This window comes from Vanessa cardui, chromosome W (assembly GCF_905220365.1).
Source record: "Vanessa cardui chromosome W, ilVanCard2.1, whole genome shotgun sequence".
Lineage (NCBI taxonomy): Eukaryota > Metazoa > Arthropoda > Insecta > Lepidoptera > Nymphalidae > Vanessa > Vanessa cardui.
Window position 1 is genome coordinate 10,222,678 of NC_061153.1, and position 11,120 is coordinate 10,233,797.

At 41.8% G+C, this 11,120-nt stretch overlaps 1 long non-coding RNA gene and 1 pseudogene across 1 annotated transcript; one reads left to right on the forward strand and one right to left on the reverse strand.

Moving 5' to 3' along the window:
- The first annotated feature begins 1,034 nt into the window (after window positions 1-1,034).
- Window positions 1,035-3,002, forward strand: LOC124542587 (annotated as a pseudogene).
- A 6,574-nt stretch (window positions 3,003-9,576) lies between these two features.
- LOC124542697 lies at window positions 9,577-11,120 on the reverse strand. Its single transcript, XR_006967351.1, has 3 exons — window positions 11,012-11,120; window positions 10,814-10,930; window positions 9,577-10,401 (listed from the first exon to the last, which is right to left on the reverse strand). It is a non-coding gene; the product is annotated as an uncharacterized LOC124542697 (long non-coding RNA).

The following is an 11,120-nucleotide window of genomic DNA, read 5'->3' on the forward strand; positions in this document are numbered from 1 at the left end:
GCAGCGTTGCCAAGTTGATTGGCGATACATCCAAGTGATGAGATGTATCTACGAAGCTGCCACCATGTCCGTCCGAGTACAGAATCAGCAAACAAATCCCATACCATTGCATCGAGGGGTGAGACAAGGGGACGTTATTTCCCCCAAATTGTTCACTAATGCAATGGAGCATATGTTCAAGACGCTGAACTGGAAAGGACGTGGCATTAACATCAATGGCGAATACATCTCTCACTTGAGATTCGCAGACGACATCGTCATCGTGGCAGAAACGCTGCAGGACCTACAACAAATGCTGAACGAGCTGGCTGATTCTTCTATGCGTATCGGCCTACGGATGAACTTGGATAAAACCAAGGTCATGTTCAATGAACATGTTCTACCGGAACCGACTACGATACACGGTACCGTCCTCGAAGTTGTTCAAAAATATGTCTACCTCGGGCAGACTCTGCGATTAGGTAGAAACAACCTTGAGGACGAGGTGAATAGAAGAATTCAGCTGGGTTGGGCAGCGTTTGGGAAGTTACGTCGAATCTTAACATCGTCGATCCCACAGTGCCTTAAGACGAAAGTCTTCAATCAGTGCGTCCTACCCGTCATGACATACGGAGCCGAAACGTGGACACTCACGACAAGGCTGGTCCACCAGCTTAAAGTCGCTCAGCGTGCTATGGAAAGGGCTATGCTCGGCGTTTCTTTGAGGGATCGCATCAGAAATGAGATGATCCGTCAAAGAACCAAAGTCATCGACATAGCCCACCGGAATAGTAAGCTGAAGTGGCAGTGGGCTGGTCATATTTGTCGTAGAACCGACAACCGTTGGGGAAAACGTGTTCTAGAGTGGAGACCGCGTCTCGGCAAACGTAGTGTAGGACGTCCTCAGGCACGGTGGAGTGACGATATACGCAAGGCGGCAGGCAGGAGCTGGATGCGAGTAGCCGGAGAAATACCACAGTGGCGTGCACTGGGAGAGGCCTATGTCCAGCAGTGGACAAAAATAGGCTGATGATGATGATGATGATGATGAGGATATGGGTACACGAAATTTGCAAGAAGAGAAATGTGTATGGTGAATTTCACTCCCTTTTTAAAGATTTATTAGAAGATGAAAGAAAGTTTTTTCAATATTTTAGAATGACATATGAAAAATATTCTGAGCTTCTGAAACATTACGCCCAGCTTTGATAAAACAAGTAACTACATTCGTGAGCCAATTAGCCCAGAGGAGCGATTAGCGGTTTGTTTAAGGTGAGTTAAGCTGTAATATTTCTTGATCAATCAGTACGCGAGTAAACTAAATGAAACGAACAGCAAATTATGAAGCAGAAAGAAAACTTCATCAATAACAGTTACATTATATAATTAATTTGATATTCATATACTCATTAACTTGGTGGATATCACTATTCGGATGTAAAGTAATAGTCATTGGTGCGGTTTCAATTTGAGATATTAATGGATTTTCTTCAGGCTGCTGTGTATATGTTTGGATTATAAAGTTTGATCTGTATCTTGCAAATTAGTGCGAGGACTTTTAACAATACGGATGTTGTTCGTATTTGGAAAGTGATGATTATTTCTTTGTATCTCAGGATCAAATGAATTATGATTTTTTTATCCTAAAAACTTCTTCTTCGGCCTCACTTACAATTTTGAATACTTCCCGTTTGACACGTATTTGAATAGCTTCTGGAAATCTTCTTTTACAGATATAGATATTATGGGATCAGATTTGTTTTGTGAGCTATATTTCTTTTGAATATATTCTTGTAACAAAGAGTGGGTTGCTGTGTTTTCCGTAACATCTTCTCTAACTCGCGGTTTTTTATATACTTGGTACGGAGATTTCTTCTTCTTTTCACCATCTTCGGTTTTATTAGAAGAACCTGAAACTTGACTGAAGTTATCTTCATCTGTATAGGCAATACTCGGTGAATCTAAAGCTGGCATATTTGAGTATGTATTATTGTCAGAGTCTATATATTGGTTTAAAAATGAGAGTAGCTTAGTATACTTTGAATCTTTGGTTTTCCACTTTAGGTTTTCCCCAATTTCTTAGCACGTCTATAATTTTCCCTAATCCTTTTCCACCTTTCTCTACAATCTTGAGCTGTAAAATAAAAAACTAAATTTAATAAAATGCTTTTTCAAGTCATTAGCTTTTAACTTTGTTTAGGAGAATCAACCATAAGGACGATAGTCTACGAAACTTGCGCAGCCATATTTGAGAAGCTATCACCAATCGTTATGCCTCCGCCCGATGAGTCAAAGTGTTACAATTTAGATTGAAATGGAACTTTACACACTGCTTAGGGGCACTGGATGGAAAACACGTGCTAATTGAAGCACCACCTAAAAGCGGCGGATCTCTCTATTATTGTTACAAGAAAGTTTTTTTAATAGTATTATTAGCATTAGTTGATGCTGATTATCGTTTTATAATTGTCGATGTGGGTGGTCTTGGAAAAAACTCTGATACAAATATATTTAAGAATTCTAATTTTGGTAAAGCATTCTTTAACGGACGGCTACATTTGCCTGCTGATGACTTTCTTCCAGGAACAAATTTGAGGATGCCTTTCGTAATAGTTGGGGATGAAGCATTCCCTTTGAACAAACACTTAATGCGACCTTATCCAGGAAACCAGTTAAATAATGACAATGAGAAAAAGGTTAATTACAGACTGAGTAGGGCAAGGCGAGTTAGTGAAAATGCATTTGGCATATTAGTCCGAAGATTTAGAATATATGAGAGACGCATGCTCATGTTACCAAACCATGTGAATCTTGTTGTCGTAGCTACTTGTTGTTTGCACAATTTTTTGTATCTGATAAGTGTTATTGGGATGAAGAAGATCTAGAGAAAAAACGTGACAATAACAGAAGCCATCCAACATTTGCAACACACAGGATTTCATGCAGCTCAAGAAGCAGTTCGTATTCGTGAAAACTTTAAAAAATATTTTGTATCACGTACCGGCTCGGTTGAATGGCAATGAGCAAACATTACAAGAGGAATGCAAAGGAATTCAATTTAATATTGGAATACGGGGCTATAAGCACAGAATAGATAAAGTATACAGAAACAAAGCTTCAAACAACGGCGCGAAACGATTACACTACTACAAGCAGGAGGGGCATGTGTGAGTGTCCTCTAGCTCCCTGTCAAATACGCGTCGATACTTAGGAAAAAACAAGTTGACGATCTCTTGCTAGTGGACAAGCTCAGGGTTAGCGCGACGCACTTTGTTTGTTTTGTTAGCTGCAAACTTGCAAGTTTGAATATTTTAATTAATAACGCGGCATTTTATTGTTAATAATGATTGTTTATTGTACTCTGTGTATAAATAATACTAGAAAAATATGTTCAATTCAGAATATACCACAATACTCAAAGAAAAAATAAATTATTAAAAAATAAAATTTAATAAATGAAAACTATTAGAGTAAGTAATTTGTAAAGTATTAATATCTAATATAATACTGTCATACTGAATAATCAACATCATCAACATCAACAGCCTGTAAATTCCCACTGCTGGGCTAAAGGCCTCCTCTCCCTTTGAGGAGAAGGTTTGGAACATATTCCACCACGCTGTTCCAATGCGGGTTGGTGGAATACACATGTGGCAGAATTTCTATGAAATTTGTCACATGCAGGTTTCCTCACGATGTTTTCCTTCACCGCTGAGCACGAGATGAATTATAAAGACAAATTAAGCACATGAATCAGCGGTGATTTGAACCCGCAATCATCGGTTAAGATACACGCGTTCTAACCACTGGGCCATCTAGACTCTGAATAATAAAACTATTTAATAATTTTTTTGTTTAATTTGTCTTCACCTAATGTGACAACCCTACCAAAATAGGTGACAATTTTTGATGTTCTTATGAAGATTTGTCTCTGTATACTATATCTACTCTGTGCTATAAGTAATCATATGCTACTCTATAGTTTGGCCGCTGAGAGAATGCGTTTCTGACAGGTTGTGAACAAATTGGCAATATAACTTCGAACTGACGTAGATACAATTTACGGCAAAAATTTTAAAACATTTTATTAAATCTAAAACCGAGTAAATATTAAAATTTAATTTTTATTAATATTAAAAATTGAATAATTACTCCAAATTATGATATATGTACGTATTAATTTTAGGCTAAAATTAATTATAATTAATTAATTACCAAATAAAAAAACGATAGTTTTAAAATGTCTAATTACTAATACACGATGTTTCAAGGTTATGTCAACTGTCTCTTTTTGTAGTGATTAAATAAAATTTCATAAATTTATAGTATATAAAGTACGTAAGTAACTATTGTTAGCACTCGTCGAACACAGTTAGATTTTATTCAAACACACGATACTTTCAATACTTATATTTTCGTATTCTCACAATATCACTTTTTCTATAAACACTTTGCTAAACCAGTATTTCAGATGATTACTGAGCAAAATTCAGAGATCGATTGATTTTACTTTTACATGACAACCATTTTTATAATCTACCTTCAAGTCAGTCATTTGACTACAATTAATACTTTTAACATTTACAACATCATTTTAAGATTTCATATATCTTTCTATAAATTAAATAAATCACAGGTTCTATATAATTACAATAAAATTTATAAAATATAAACAGAAATAAATATGTGCTGTTTACTACTTCATAATGTTTACACTATAAAAATATATGTCGTTATATCGGATTCAATTTGGATTTGACATCTTCGTTATTTAATGTTTTTTTTCAGCCTTTTGCCGTCCACTGCTGGACGAAAGCCTCCCCCATAGAACGCCAACCATCCCGATCTTGGGCAGTCCGCATCCATCCCGTGCCCGCCACCTTCTTCAAATCGTCGGTCCATCTTGTCAGGGCGCCCTACACTAAGTTTTGCCTAAGCGCGGTCTCCACTCTAACACGTGTTGGCTCCATCGGCCATCAATGCGTCTGGAGACATGACCAGCCCACTTCCACTTCAGCGAGCTAATTCTCCGCGCGATGTCGGTGACTTTAGTTCTCTTGCGAATGTCCTCATTTCGAATTCTCTCATTTCGGATCTTCTTTAAGAAGCTCTGAGGTAATTCCGTCATCTCCTGGAGCCTTGTTGTTTCCAAGTTGTCCGAGAGCAATCCTAATCTCGCCCAAATCGATGTCGGGAAGATCGTCTGATAGGTGGCGTGTCAGTCTGGCTCGTGGGTCATCCGCACTGTGGGACTCAGGTGGAGGTACTCGTGATGAGTATAAATCGCCATAGTACTTTTCGACTTCAGCGAGAATCTCTGGTTTTGAGGTGACAGTTGTGCCTTGTGTGGTTCTGAGTTTTGTCACCCTTTTTGTTTTGCCCTTACACCCCAATAATAATAATTTAATGTTTAAAACTATGTAATTACATCATAATATACATTTCAATAAATAATTCATTTTTATTTTCTACCTCTTCGTTACATTTAGAAATTACGATTCAATTAAATTCATTTATTCATAATTATTTTTATTTCTTTCGTCTACATAATAATACGTATAGATACAAATATAAAAATATACATTTTTAATAATTTATCGACAATTTTATTAATACACATTGAGTTTGAAATGTTATTCCTATAAAAATATATAATAATAAAATTGAATAAATAAACATAACGAGTGCAATAAATAAGGTTACTAAATTTTAGCGTAAAGGTTACCTATGGAACATCACTAGTCATGACGATTTGACATGTGTCAGAAATGCATTGTCTGAGCAGCCGGACAATAAGTTCGCGATAATACATTGATATACTACTTTGGATTCTACTTATTTTTCGTTATTATGAAAAAGTGTATTGCAATTGTTACCCCCTGACAAATAATCATACTTATTTATAAATAATAAATTATTGTAATAATACCCGGTTGTTTTATGATTCCGCCTATCTCTATCCATATATTATTCCTTCTCTGTACATCATCATATTTGGGATGTTGTAGGTCGTACAATTCCTTGTACTGTTCTACTAAAGAAATTAATAATTCTTCATCCATGCCGTACTTAACCTAAAAGAACCACACCAAACGTGTATGTAAAACATGCGCGTGATAAGCGAAAAGAATAGTTGATATGCGAAGAAAATAATAAACTTTAGTACTATAAAAAATTACCTGAATAAATATTGTTGATGATTCGGTTTCTGTTTGGTAATTCACGAACAGCACTCATTCAGCCGTCTAATTGTTGCGTCTGCTCACGCATACTGAGACGGGCCACATTGCAACGCATAACATCACCGCAAAAATACGCCTGGCTAGTGATGCGCCAATGCGTTGCGGCCAGCATTTTTTTTTCGCTGGAAAAACGCTTTACGCGCTTCCCCCACGTGATGGAAAGTGGGGGGGTGTGTGGGACTCCCCGGAGCCCTGAACGCCGAGTGCGCCCAAGCACACCGGGTTTACCCGCTAAAAAACCAGCGGTACCCTCTCCATCTTTCGGCGGACGCCACGGGATCGCTTACGCACGCTACCGTGACGCCCTGACGGTCGGCCCGCCTATACGGGCCTTCAACAGCTGGGGGGGATTCCCAGGGTACTGGGACCCTCCCTGGTCCCTACGGCGCCTATTGAGGCGGAGGGAGAAGATGCGCGTAGCGCCTTTTCCTTCTCCCCGGTCGTCTTCTGCGGAGCGAGTCAGCGGCGGCATTTTTTTCCCGCTCCCGCTCCGCTGCTTCCTTCTGCGACATGACACTTTCGCAGAAGGAGCGCATCTCTGACCAGCACACCTCGCTACCGAGCATGGCGTTGATAACGCTCGGTAGCGAGAGGTCTCCGCCCATAGTTGCCGCAAGGATGTGCCTCTGGGGCCCCCACGCAGCACACTCGTACAGTGTGTGGTACGCCGTGTCCACTGGCGCACCACACTCGTGGCAGGAGGGTGACTCCACCCGCCGCGCTATCCCGTGCTTACCGAAGCATCCGTGTCTGGTAAGTACCTGCGTCATTCTGTACGACAGTGTGCCGTGCTTCCTCTCGACCCAGCGACTCAAGTGGGGACGGATCGCCTCCACTGCCGCTAGGCCCGCCGTGGCACCCCACCCCCCCAGATCCTCCTGCCATCGGGCGATCAGGGCTTGCTGGGCTAGAGCCCTGATCCGCCCGATCTCCGCCGACCCTGGACGGTCGCCGCGGTCCCTCGCCTCGACCCGGAACCGGTACACTTCCGCGAGCACCTCCGTATGGAACTCCCAGGGCGGATCGCCCGCGAGAAGTGTCGCCGCAGTCCATGACACCGTACGGTACCTTCTGATGCCTCTCACCGCTATGACCCTCTGCGGCTTTCGCAGCAGGGCCCGATTTTTAGCGGTGAGGGCGTCTATCCATATCGGGGCACCGTACAGCGCCATTGACGTCACTACGCTGGAATAAAGACGCCGGCATAGCGACCCCGGCCCCCCCCCCCACGTTCGGAAGGAGGCGACCAAGAGATTACGTTACAATATTTGTAGTAAATTGTGTGTTTATCCTTAAGTTTTATTTTTATAAGTATTACTATTAAATGAAAATGTCTTCAATATCTGTAATATAATGTCTGTCTAGTCTTAAGATATTTTTATAAAATACGAAGCATGTTGTGTTCTCCTATAATTGTGAGTGCATAGGTTACTTGGTAGTAGGGCTTTGTGCAAGCCCGTCTGGGTAGGTACCACCCACTCATCAGTTATTCTACCGCCAAACAACAGTACTCAGTATTGTTGTGTTCTGGTCTGAAGGGTGAGTGAGCCAGTGTAACTACAGGCACAAGGGACATAACATCTTAGTTCCCAAGGTTGGTGGCACATTGACGATGTAAGGAATAGTTAATAATTCTTACAACGTTAATGTCTAAGGGGGGTGGTGACCACTTACCATCAGGTGGCCCATATGCTCGTCCGCCAACCTATACCATAAAAAAAAAAAAAAAATAGGTATAGGTTAAGTTTTGTGAATGTATTAGTGTAAGTTTTTTGTGTACTAACGTTGGAGATCCGTATAAAAATAAAATAAAAATAAAAAAATAAAATAAAAGAGCGGCGGCGGCGTTGATGAGCCTCGGGCCGAGATGAACAAAATGCTGCCCGAAGCTCCATCGTCCGTCCAGGATCAGGCCCAGATACTTCATCTGGGCGTGCACCTTGATCACCGTCCCCTGGACGGTGATACTCGCCCCTCGTGGGGGTCCTTTCCGTGGACCGTGAAAGAGGAGGGCCTCCGTTTTGGATATGGAGACCCTCAAGCCCAGCATTCCCATGCGGTCCACGGTGAGAGCCGTTCCGACTTCGGCAAGGCGAGCCGCCTCCCGGAAGTCCCGTCCAATCGCCGTGACGAGAGTGTCGTCAGGATAACACAACACCCGGAAGGACGGGAGCCCGCAGGAGCCAGTCGAAACCGACGTTCCACAGAATTGGGCCGAGGACCGATCCCTGTGGAACGCCGCAGCCCACTTGATGCTGGACGATCCTCCCATCGACCCCTTCCCAGAGGATCTCCCTGTCCTGGAGGTACGCCTCCAGCAGTCTCCTCAGATAGGTCGACACCCCATGGTATCGGAGTGCCTCCCGTATCGTCTCGAAAGGGAGACTGTTGAAGACGTTCGCCACGTCAAGCGACACAGCCAGGACGACCTGCCCCCGGACCAGCGCTTCCGTCGTCCGAGTCTTCAGGGCATTCAGGGCGTCGACCGTCGATCGGCCCGCCCTGAATCCGTACTGCGCCTCCGAGAGACCCGGACCGACCTCCTCGAGGTGCTGAATAAGACGGGCTGCGAGGACCTTCTCGAAGAGTTTTCCCGTCTCGTTCAGCAGCACAATTGGCCTGTATGCCGAAGGGGAATCCAACGGCCGACCTTCCTTCGGCAACAGGACCAACTTCCCTTCTTTCCAAGGCTTCGGAAACTGCCCGCTGCACAGACACTCGTCGAACAGCTCCCGAAGCCTTGCACCTAGGTATTCCAGGGCGTCGCACAGAATACGCCCTGAAACCCCGTCCGGACCCGGCCCCGTCTTCCTGGCTCTCAAGCGGCCGAGAGCCATCTTCATTTCCCGCTCCGTAATCAGTGGTGAAACCACTGAGTCTTCGGTCACGGAGCGGGGCGCCATCTGCGGAGGGACGTGCTCGCCTGGATGGGGGAAGAGTCCCCCAACCAGGCGAAGGAGGAGATCCGGCGGCATCGTCTCGATGACGGGGGCGCCTTGGGTGCGGAACTTCCCGCGTACAGCGCGGTACGGGCGCCCCCACGGGTCTCGATTGAGACCCGCCAGAAGTTCCACCCTGGCCTTCTCCTTGGCCTTGCGTATTGCCAGCTGCAGCTCTTTCTTCAGCTGGCGATAGGCGTCCAGCAACTGTCCCTCCAGATTTGTGTCGAGGCCGTTGCGTCTTCTGTAACGCAATTAAATGGTTTTCTAGTTATTTAGGAAATCGTAAACAAATTGTAGAGGTAATAAATGAGGATGGCTCGAGGGCTCTCTCTGATTGTTGTTCCGTTCACAGAGGCGTCCCCCAAGGATCAATATTAGGGCCTATTATCTTTGCGCTTTACTGTGCCGATATAGTTGAAAATATAAAACATTGTAATTATCATATTTATGCTGATGATATACAAATATACTTATCTTTCAAAAATTCAGAAGCAAATATGGCTATACGAAATTTAAATGATGATCTTAAACGTATTTCAGAATGGTCAGATTGTCATAATCTCATTTTAAATCCGATAAAAACCAAATATATAATTTTAGGAACAAAAAAACATGTCAATTTAATTAATGACCTAAATCCATTCTTGCATATCAAAGGAGAAAGAATAGACCGAGTCACGGAAGCACGAAGTTTGGGCTTGTTGATCGACGAGCAATTAACATTCGAAAAGCACACTATAAATACAGCTCGCAATTGCTTTTACAGGCTAAAAGTCTTATATCAGATCCGGGACGTGCTAAGTAAAGATATGCGTATAAAATTATGCGACACTTTAGTGCTTTCGAAGTTTAATTATGCTGATGCGGTCATCGGGCCTAGATTACTCACACGCACCAAAAATCTTATACAGCGGGTACAAAATGCATGTATAAGGTACTGCTTCAAAATACCGCCTCGCGCACATGTTTCCCCTTACCTCAACAACGCCCGAATAGCGAGGATGGAATACCGTAGGCAACTGCACTTTGCAACCTTGTTGTTTGGTGTAATTAAAAATAAAACGCCTATATATCTATATAATAAACTGAGCTGGGCCAATGAAAGTAATAGAAGTTACCAAACGAGAGCTTCATCTTATATGCTGAATGTGCCGTCACACCGCACAGCAGCATTCCGCGGCAGTTTTCGGTACGCAGCAACGAGGTGTTGGAACAACATCCCCCCTCCGCTTCGGATCCTAAAGACCATAAAAACGTTTAATATTAAATACAAAAAATATTTATTTAATCTACAGTTAGAATCGGAATAATAAATATATATTCGTATTTGTGTATATGTATAATTATATAAATGGTTGTATGTGTTTCTATGTATATATGTTTATATTAGTTATATATAAGTATTACATATACATAATCTTAAAAAATTGGCTTCGTTCTCGAGTTACATAACTATGGCGTGACATCGGCTTAATTTCTTTGTAATTTTTATTTTATTTTTTTAATTTATTTTTTTACTTGTATTTTTTTTTTTTTTTAATAACCAAATAGATCTTCGATTATATATTAATATAGTACTAAAATATAACATACATTAATATCTAATTTTCTTTACCTAGGTATATAAATATTTATTATATATCATCTTACCTTAATGGTATGGCTCCGCTGCTTGCATGGTGTTGTTCCAACTACTATACGTTAGTTATGCTGAGAAAACTGCTGCTAATAATGAGGTTTTATTATTTGATTTTATCGTTGGGTAGTCTAGAAATCAAAGAAAGTATCTCATTAGTTATTTTTAATATAAGCTCACATACTTTATTATTATATGTAATATATTTATACCTTAAACTCTTACGTCCACCGAGTACTTTTCTTTTTGTGTCCACTGAATTCACTATAATTATAATACAAGTAAAATGCACGCGTCACGCGACCACCGGCGCGCGGCGCA